Source organism: Martes martes (genome assembly GCF_963455335.1).
Source record: "Martes martes genome assembly, chromosome: 10".
NCBI classification, from domain to species: domain Eukaryota; kingdom Metazoa; phylum Chordata; class Mammalia; order Carnivora; family Mustelidae; genus Martes; species Martes martes.
In genome coordinates, this window is record NC_137898.1 from 66,951,132 (window position 1) to 66,961,414 (window position 10,283).

A 10,283-nucleotide genomic window follows, 5' to 3' on the forward strand; every position below is an offset into this window, starting at 1 on the left:
AGTTTTTCCACTAAGGTCAGGGACATGGCAGAGGTGTCCACTATCAGCACTGTTCTTGAACATATTGCTGAAGTCCTGGCCTAGCAGTCAGACAACAAAAAGAAATAAAAGACATCTGAATCAGCAAAGAAGAAGTCAAACTCTCACTCTTTGCAGATGATACGATATTTTATGTGGAAAACCCAAAAGACTCCACTCCAAAACTGCTAGAACTCATATAGGAATTCAGTAAAGGGTCAAGATATAAAATCAATGCATAGCAATCAGTTGCATTTCTATACACCAACAACAAGACAGAAGAAAGAGAAATTAAGGAGTCAATCCCATTTACAACTGCACCCAAAACCATAAGATACCTAGGAATAAAGCTAACCAAAGAGGCAAAGAATCTGTACTCAGAAATCTATAAAGTACTCATGAAAGAAATAGAGGAAGATAAAAAGAAATGGAAAAAATATTCCATGCCCATGGATTGGAAGAACAAATATTGTGAAAATGTCTATGCTACCTAAAGCAATCTACATGTTTAATGTGATCTCTATCAAAATACCATCAACTTTTTTCAAATAAATGGAACAAATAATCCTAAAATTTATATGGAACCAGAAAAGACCCCGAATAGCCAGAGGAATGTTGAAAAAGAAAGCCAAAGTAGGTGGCATCACAATTCCAGACTTCAAGCTCTATTACAAAGCTGTCATCATCAAGACAGTATGGTACTGGCACAAAAACAGACACACAGATCAATGGAAAAGAATACAGAGCCCATAAATAAACCCTCAACTCTATGGTCAACTAATCTTTGACAAAGCAGGAAAGAATATCCAATGGAAAAAGACAGTCTTTTCAACAAATGGTGTTGGGAAAACTGGACAGCCACATACAGAAAAATGAAACTGGACAATTTCCTTACACCACACACAAAAATAGACTCAAAATGGATGAAAGAGCTCAATATGAGACAGGAATCCATCAAAATCCTTGAGGAGAACAAAGGCAGCAACCTCTTTGACCTCAGCTGCAGCAACTTCTTCCTAGAAACATCGCTAAAGGCAAGGGAAGCAAGAGCAAAAATGGACTATTGGGACTTCATCAGGATCAAAAGCTTTTGCACAGCAAAGGAAACAGTCAACAGAATCAAAAGCAATTGACAGAATGGGAGAAGATATTCATAAATGACATATCAGATAAAGGGCTAGTATCCATAGGAAAGGAATAAATGTAACAAGATGGGACGGGAGGGAGACAAAGGATAAGAGACTCAATCTCACAAAACAAACTGAGGGTTGGTGAGAAGGGAGAGGGTGGTTGGGTTATGGACATTGGGGAGGGTATGTGCTATGATGAGTGCTGTGTAGTGTGTAAACCTGGAGATTCACAGACCTGTACCCCTGGGGCTAATAGAACATTATATATTAATAACAAATTAAAAATTTAATTAAAAAAAGAAAAGATGGTTAGCCAGAGGAGTGTTGTCCCTGAATGTACCCCAGACTTATCTCTCACAGCTCAGAAATGCAAGGCTTAAGTGGGAAAATGGAATTATACTTTGGATTTCCCCTCTCTCAAGCTGAGCAAAACAATTATTAATCAAGCAATCTATTTTAAGAGAATCCATGTGGAAGGGGAGGGGGTTATGAGGAATGGAGTGGCTGGGTGATAGACATTGGGGAGGGTATGTGCTATGGTGAATGCTGTGAATTGTGTAAGCATGATGAATCAGAGGCCTGTAACCCTGAAACAAATCATACATTTTATGTTAATAAAAATAAACAAATTATTTTTATTTTTTATTTTTTATTTTTTATTTTTTTTTTTTTAAGATTTTATTTATTTATTTGACAGAGAGAGAGATCACAAGTAGGCAGAGAGGCAGGCAGAGAGAGAGGCGGAAGCAGATTCCCTGCTGAGCAGAGAGCCCGATGCGGGGCTCGATCCCAGGACCCTGAGACCATGACCTGAGCCGAAGGCAGAGGCTTAACCCACTGAGCCACCCAGGCGCCCCTAAACAAATTATTTTTAAAAAAGAAAATAAATAAATAAAAGGAATCCCGATGAGAAAGCAATACCTTTAGCAAACTATCCATGAACAAAAAGTCTTTTGAGGAACACAGTGCAAAAGATGTGACCAGTCCCTCCTCATTTTATAGAGAAACAGAGCTTCAAAAAAAAATATTTACTGTAAAAATGTATAGTCAAGGTCAGGATAGGGAAAGAAAAAAAAATCCTAACCTAGAAAGCAGGGTGCATATTTCCAAAGAATGCCATGGAGGAAGCAGCAGCTGCAGCTTCTCCACCCAAAAATAGATACCCCTTTGGATTCTGTTGAAAATGGAGAAACAACAATTTTATAAGGGTGAGGCTAGAAAAAATGGGACACATTTTTTCTTTTTTCCTTTGCAGAATGGTTGGTCTCTCAAAAGGGGAAGGAATCTCTATCAATGGACAGAAATACATTCAATCTAGCTCTGACGTTTCCAGATCCCAAGACCCAGAAGGATATGGAAATTGTTGGATAAGGCATATGAAGAGAGAGAATCAACAGAAGGTCTCACTCAACACATTATTCTGGGAATCAAGTTTGATCAGAAGTCGTAGGAGCAATTTGTTTGGAAAATCATAGAAAGTAACTGTGGCTCAGAGATTTATATCAGAAGACGAAAAGTAAGGTTTTAAGTTTGGATAAGAGTGATTGGGAAGAGAATTCCAAATAGATAAGTGAATTTGTTTAATAATTTCAAGACAATTTGAGAATGGCATGATTACTGTGTTCCATGCACTGAGAAGCAAGCTCAGACAATGATGAAGATAAAAGATTCTCAGAAAAAGCACAAGCAATATAATACACTTAATAAGAATACAGGAAGGAAACTCATAGTTCGGATAAAGACTTGAATAAAATGGGAAACTAATTCCCCATGAAGCTTAACATATTTTCATAAAATGGGTGCCCTAGACAACTTGGTAATTTATATTTTCCATTCAGAGTGAGTCCTCCCATATTGGACTATATCATAAAAATAAATACCTGTACTTAAAACAAAAGGGAGATTCTTAGAAGACAGCCTGTGGTCTGGCCAACATAGTTACCCTTCAGATGGTGGAAGATGCAAGAAATCCAACTTAGTGAAGAAGGAATTTACAAATCAAAACTTATCTAGGCCCTACTGAACAAAGCAGGCAAAGAGAAAACCAAGGAAATCTAGAATTATGTCCCTATTGCTCTAGAAAAGAAAGTGACACCAAAGTACATTGACACTACCATTAAATTAGTACAAACCCCTCAAGAACTGTAAAGTTCTAAAAGATGGTTAAGGGCAAGATTTTGAGAATCTTACTATGAAGAGTGCAGCCCTCCTTGTGCTCAATATGACCTCCCTGGGCCCCAAACTCCAGATTCTCTAAATCTCACCCACGTTTTGGAGAACTTCCAACTTGTGATTCTGCTACTGAAATAATTGTGATAACAAGAGTGAAGGCTAGCCTTGGAGGCAGGATGTGGCATCACAACAAATTACAAAGAGAGACAATAGTGACACTCAGAGGGCTATAAATTTCTTGGCTACAAATCCTTTTAGAGGTGCAGAAAACGTCATGAGCGTGGAGTCAAAAACATGCAATATGATGATTTTTTTCTCTTATCTAGAAATCACTATCCAGTGTATACCTAAGGAAATGTGTGGGGTCAGGTATGTCACTCCACAATATGCCATTCCATATAATTTGTTACAGTTGCTTAGTCTTAAAGGGTTTTCATAGGCTATATTACAATCAGGGTATTGAGAAAAGCAGAATTTATAGATGAAGATATTTTTAAACCATAAAACTGTGATTTAAGACTAAGGAGTTTTGCTAGATTTTGAATCAGATTGATTATAAATGCCTTTTTGAGAGTAATATGCTTTTCTGAGATTTCTCCGTCTGTAAAAGTCAACTTGCCTAAGTCAATTTCATCTTTAGATTACCTGGTACAAGTCTCATAAGGCAAATAGCTTAGGACCTATTGATCTATTGACCCATGGATAATAAATAGTTTCCTCTTATTCCATTGTACCTCACATTTTTTTTTTCTTTGTAACAAATAATCACTTCTGTGTGCAAGGAGTCTGGGTAAATTTGGACCTGTGAACTATAAGAATTGCCTGGAAGTCATTAGGAAGAAGATGGTTAATGTGGACTTTAGTCTCTTCTGCTTCTTAATCAGGGGAAAAAGTGGAAAAATAAATATTTGACAAAGTCACACCATGATCACTGAAAAACAGACTGTTGTGAAGATGGCATAAGAATTTATTATAGGGGACACCTGGGTGGTCAGAGGGTTAAGCCTCTGCCTTCAGCTCAGGTAATGATCTCAGGGTCCTGGGATCCAGCCCTACATCTGCCTCCTTGCTCAGTGGGGAACCTGCTTCTCCCTCTCTCTCTGCCTGCCTCTCTGCTTACTTGTGATCTCTCTCTATGTCAAATAAATAAATAAAATCTTTAAAAAAAAAAAAGAATTTATTATAGGAGGATTTTCCACACTTCCTATTTCTGCTCATATAATTTTGTTAAGTGTTTTTAATATAGGTCTCTCTCTACATATAACACATTAAGAAAGATTTAGATGTGATGACTTTAAGTTAATTGGTCAAGAGGACTGGTTCATGAAGTGTATGAGGATCAAAGGCTACTTAGAGATTAAGATGGTGAGTTTCCTGGTAGATAAGTTGGCCAAGGATATGTCCCTTAGAAAACATGAGTCCTGAATATAGCAGGTGATTTCTTATGTAGAAGCAGATGACCAAAGACCTCTTCCTTTAGTGAACACTATTATTATTTCAATCTAATTTCTTAGGGAGTATGATTTTTGTTTTAAAGCAACAGTGTAGGGAATAGAGCTTTAAGGGGGAGACCAAGTATCTTATTTCTAAGCATTCCTCTGGTTTGGATATTTATTTAAATTAACCAGTTAGAGAAAAATGCTCAGGTCTGCCTCTGAGAGATAGTCCTCCTCTCTCTCAAAAGCCCCCTAGCTGATGAAGTAAGAATCAAAGTAGTATTCAGAAAGATAAAGCGTGAACGTGACCACTTAAATCTATGTGTGGTGTATACAGAAAGAACCTAGCCACTCAAGGATTTTTAGCTCAGTAGATAAGAGTCTACATGAAGGTGAGAGACCAAAACCCTAATTGGCAATAAAGTGAATATTTGCATAAATAGTCTCTTGCTTGGTGCAAGAATTAGGGCTTTGACATTCCCGCTAAATGTTCTTTAACTAGAAATACACATTTAACAGAAAGATATAAGGGAATGGCCTAGAAGTCAAGGGGAATATATTTGGCAGAACAAAATGTCAGAGATATATTGCTTTAGAGTCAGGTGTTCTGTGGCATAAGAAAGTGCACATTTGAATCCACTGGATGGGCTATAAAGTTTTAAAATGTCTTCTAATAATATTTGGCACTTTCTGAGAAAAGTAGTCTCTATGGTACCTCTTTATGGTATGTGTAGAGAGGCCATGAGTTGGGTTTTTTTTTTTTTAATATTAATTAACTGAACATTAAAAGGCAAAGGGGATGAACCCTAGTTGCCTAGAAAACCCAGAATGTGTTTGTATAGGACCAGAGTTTGAGTAAATACATGTATTGTAGTTCTCACATGTAAATGGCCCACATATTACCTGCCTTATTTTATCATCTGACCCACTTTTCATAGATAGCAAATGAGTCTTAGAGCATCATTGCAGCTTGTTTAGTGGAACACAGATGCACTACAGGAGGCCAAATTTGAATCCTCAGACTCTATCTAATATTTCAAAGCTCTCTTCAACCCCTCCTAACAGGAGATAGCTGGGAGCAACTAGCTCAGTCTTAGACACTTGGCCCATTTTATTATTCTAGATCATCTAACTTCACAATTCATAGAGAAAACATGAAAAAACTCAACCCAATTCCATGTATGATGCCTCAGCTCAGGGTAATCACTGTATAGAATGTAGCTTAATTCATTACCATATATTAAGAAGTATATTAAATAGCAGAACATGCCAATTTATGCCCCCTAGTTAAAGAATTTCTGGTTCCTTGGTCTTCTCAAATTAGGGCCTTTTACACTTCCAGTCTCTTAGATGGAACATACAGATACCATGGGGCACTGGAACATGACTTCTCCAGACTTTTCTACCAAAAGTCAAAGTTCACTCAAAAAACTAAACTAAAATAAATAACAGAGTTTGGGAAGTGTTGGCCTTAACGGGAACTGTTGTTCAGTTGGGATAACTGACAGCTGGGGTGGATCTTCTTCACAAGAGGACTAGAAGAAGACAGGATGGATCCAGTGATGTGGGGTGACACTGTAGAGATTCTCAACGTTTATAAGATTAGAATTTAAAAATCATGTTCTCCATGAGGATACAGAGCTGTTATTCCTAATCTCTTCCTCATTATCACACTGTCTATATTCAGAGTCTGTGTATGGTGCTACAGCAGGACAGCAGGGAAAAATCCAAAAAGAACATTTTCTGAATTAACATCAATAAAGCAGAGTATGAGCAAGTACCCTTCTCCAGAGTGTATACATGATGTACTCAATCTTGCGAAAATCTTCAAATAATAAAATATGGCTATTTTGGAAGCTTTGTAACCATCAGTTATATAGAAGGAAGGTTAAATTATAGCCCAGAAGCTACATCAGAGAAACCAAGATGAATGTACAATGGCCTCAAGATTAATGTGGTTTTAAAAGCAGCTTGCAAATCAAGAGACTATTGGTACACACTACAGATTCCACTAAAAACAAAAACAAAAAACCCACAGCAGCAATACTACTGAATGAGCCATACCATAATATATAAAGAAAATGGAAGGGATGCCTTGGTGCCTTGGTGGCTCAGCTGGTCAAGTGGGCTGCCTTCAGCTCAGGTCATGATCCCAGGGTCCTGGGATCAAGCCCCACATGGGGCTTCCTTCTCAAGGGAGAAACTGCTTCTCCCTTTACTCCTCCCACTCCTCCTGCTTGTGCTCTCTCTCTCTCAAATAACTACATAAATATAAGATCTTTAAAAAAAATTTGAAAAATAAAGAAAATGGGGATTTATTTATTTATTTTTAGGTTTTAAATTTTTAATTATTTTTATTAATATATAATGTTTATTTCTTTCAGGGGTATAGGTCTGTGATTCTTCAGTCTTACCCAATTCACAGCACTCACATTACACACACCCTCCCCAATCTCCATCACCCAGCCAGCCTACCCCTTCCACACCCTCCCCTCCAACAACTCTCAGTTTGTTTCCTGAGATTAAGAGTCTACAGTTTGTCTCCCTCCCAGGTCCCATCTTGTTTCATTTTTCCCTCCCTTCTTCCCTGGTCAACTCCCCACTCCTGCCTCTCAAATTCCTCATATCAATGAGATCATATGATAATTGTCTTTTTCTAATTGCCTTAGAAAATGGGAAACTTAGATAAAGGGGCATGGGTACTTTTTGCAAAAGGCTCCAAACATTTTGTTATCTGGAGTAAACTATAAGGAAAGAAATCCATCCAAAAGACTATCTTTCCTGTCTTGAATGATCTTATTAACAGATTTAAAATATTTCTCAGTCACTGAATTTATTCACTTAGCAAATTATAGAAGCATTCCTATGTACTGTAAAATTCCTATCACTTTAAGTAAGTAGGCCCTCTAACTACACATGCTTACAGTTTGAGTGTCTACATTTCTTTTTCTTTTTCTTTTTTTTAAAGAAATTTTGCTCTTGTAATGGCTCAGGTGATATGAAAATAGTTTCTTATTTTGACTCTACCAGTACAAATCTTTAGTGTTAGATCAGTCATTTTAGTGATCCTGTGCCACATTTTCTCTGTCACAAAAATGATAGAAAAGGGGAAAATAGATCAAATTGAAGACTGATATATGTGCATTACAAAACAGTGCACAATGGGGGACATACTCTACTAAAAGTTGATCTCTGCTCTCTGATCACTCTTGCTACTGCTCTCTGGAGTTCTACACAAAGGAGAATATAACATCCCCCCAAAGATTAGAGGTGATGATAGTATATAATACCTCATTTTATCTCATACAAACAAATAGCAATATCTGCACACACAGACAAGGTAACTGAATCAATAGCAAGGCTAAAAAGAGAGGGAGCTGAGATTCAAGCCCTCGAGCCTTCTGCGTACCTCACCATCTTCCCCACCGTTCTGATTTGCTGGAATATGAGGTTTATCAGCCCAGCCGACCTGTTGCCTGTTTTTATAAACACAATTTCACTGGGGCACAGACACACCCCTCTGTTGAAATATTGGATAGGACTGCTTTTTCACTGTAGCATCACTGAGTAGCTATGACAGAGATCTCGTGACGGGCAAAGCTTACAATATTTAGTCTTTGGTTCTTTGTGGGGGAAAAAAAATTGCTGACCCTCTGCTCTATTTCGTCAGTAGTGCAGGGAACTTGACCTTTTTATGTTTGTATTCCCAACCCTCTTTTAGGATTAGCTGGTTATTGATAGAAGGATGACAGGAAGGAAGAAGGAGGAATGGAGGATGACAACCGAGCTAACAGGTAGATTTGACCATATCTCATCTCTTCAACACAGGCTCTTTTACCGATAAGCTAAGTCACCACACTTTGATAGAGAGTAAGTAGGTGAAAGAACAAAGGAATGAATAATTGATCTGTCATTCTTTGGTCAATATTCAGAATTTACTTTTTTTTTTTTTAAACCTCAAGGCAAAAGGATTATAACTCCTAGGATGTCCTCCCAGCTTTTCTGTAAAGAAACACCACAGGCTGACACACAGAAGCACCTCAGTTCCTACGGACAACTTTAATTATTAAACTGCACTTCTCTCATTTCTGCTGATTATTGCACAGGCAAACAAAGTCTTATTTTTGGCAAAACCGAGTCACACGCAAACGGTTCTTTAAAAATGCCCAGGCATGTTCAATTTGGATTTCGAACGGTATCAATGAATAATTTCACCAAAGAAGAATTTTGAGGATTTTTAAAAAACTACCTGTATTCAATTCTATACTTCCTTCTCTGATTAGACTTACTTTTCAGCTCAAAATACATGATGTTATTTTTCACATTATGCTGTGTACTCAAAACTGCAACAATTTCCCTGATCACTTTAGTGTTGGCATATTAGCATCTAAATTCAAAGCTGAGACAATGAATGTGTTAAGGAGGCAATTTAACACCTTCCAACTTCTTTTTTCCCTCAGCTGCACATCTTGGAAAATCAGCAGCATTTGTGCGAACATATGTTTCACTTGTCAAGCGTCAGTCCACGGGGTCTTGCTCTGACCTTCGATTAACATTATAAAGCCTCAGTCGCCAAAAACCAGACTTGGAAAGAGAATGTGGGCCAGGGGATCATCAGCACATGTTCAGTTATCTGACCCTTTATATTATTTTTTTTCTTTAAATAAAAAGAGAAGATAAAAATCTAATGTCAATAAATAAAGAGTTTGAAAAATTAGATTGACCGGAAAGTCTGAGAAGTTTATCAAACCAGTGAGGGTAATCAAACAACTCTTGGGTTTTAAACAGATTGAGGAATGATACTCATGGGTATTTCTACAAGACTTGCCTAGAGCTGTGTGACACTGTACCATACTCCTCAGCTAGAGCAGGCACGAGTCACCCCCCCACCCCCCTGTTTTCAGGAGCTCCTTATCCCCTGTGGAATAAAAGCCAAACCAAGAAACAGACTTAGAACTGTGGGGAACAAACGGGGTGCCAGAGGGAAGGTGGGGAGGTGGGAAGAGGGCGAGGAAATGGGTGAAATAGGGGAAGGGGATTAAGAGTACACTTAGTACACCCTAAACTAATACACACTATACGTTAACTACACTACAATTAAAATAAAAAAGTTAACTAAAAACAACAGCTATAGGACAAGGCATTCAAGGGCTTCAGGATGGAGAGCTTGCCTGCCTGCGAATGCACAGTGCATCTCTGCACATTCCAGCTAAATGAAACTGCCTGCTGTCTTCGGTAAGTGCGCCCTTCCTCTCAACTCCATTCCTCCGAACAACCGATCTCGCTTCTGACAATGGGGAAATCAGTTTGAATTATGTATTAATTTTCTTCTAGCTCTGAAATCCTACTGTTCTGATAACCTAAAATCACGTAAGTAAGAGGTGAAATGGACATCTTCTTCTGTTATGAACCTCTATGTCCTTATTTTCCACCATGTCCATTCTAACCAGGCCAGTTTCATTGCCCCAGATCAAGAAACCGGAAAATTGCTTTTCTTTTCTTTTTTTTTTTTTTAAGATTTTATTTA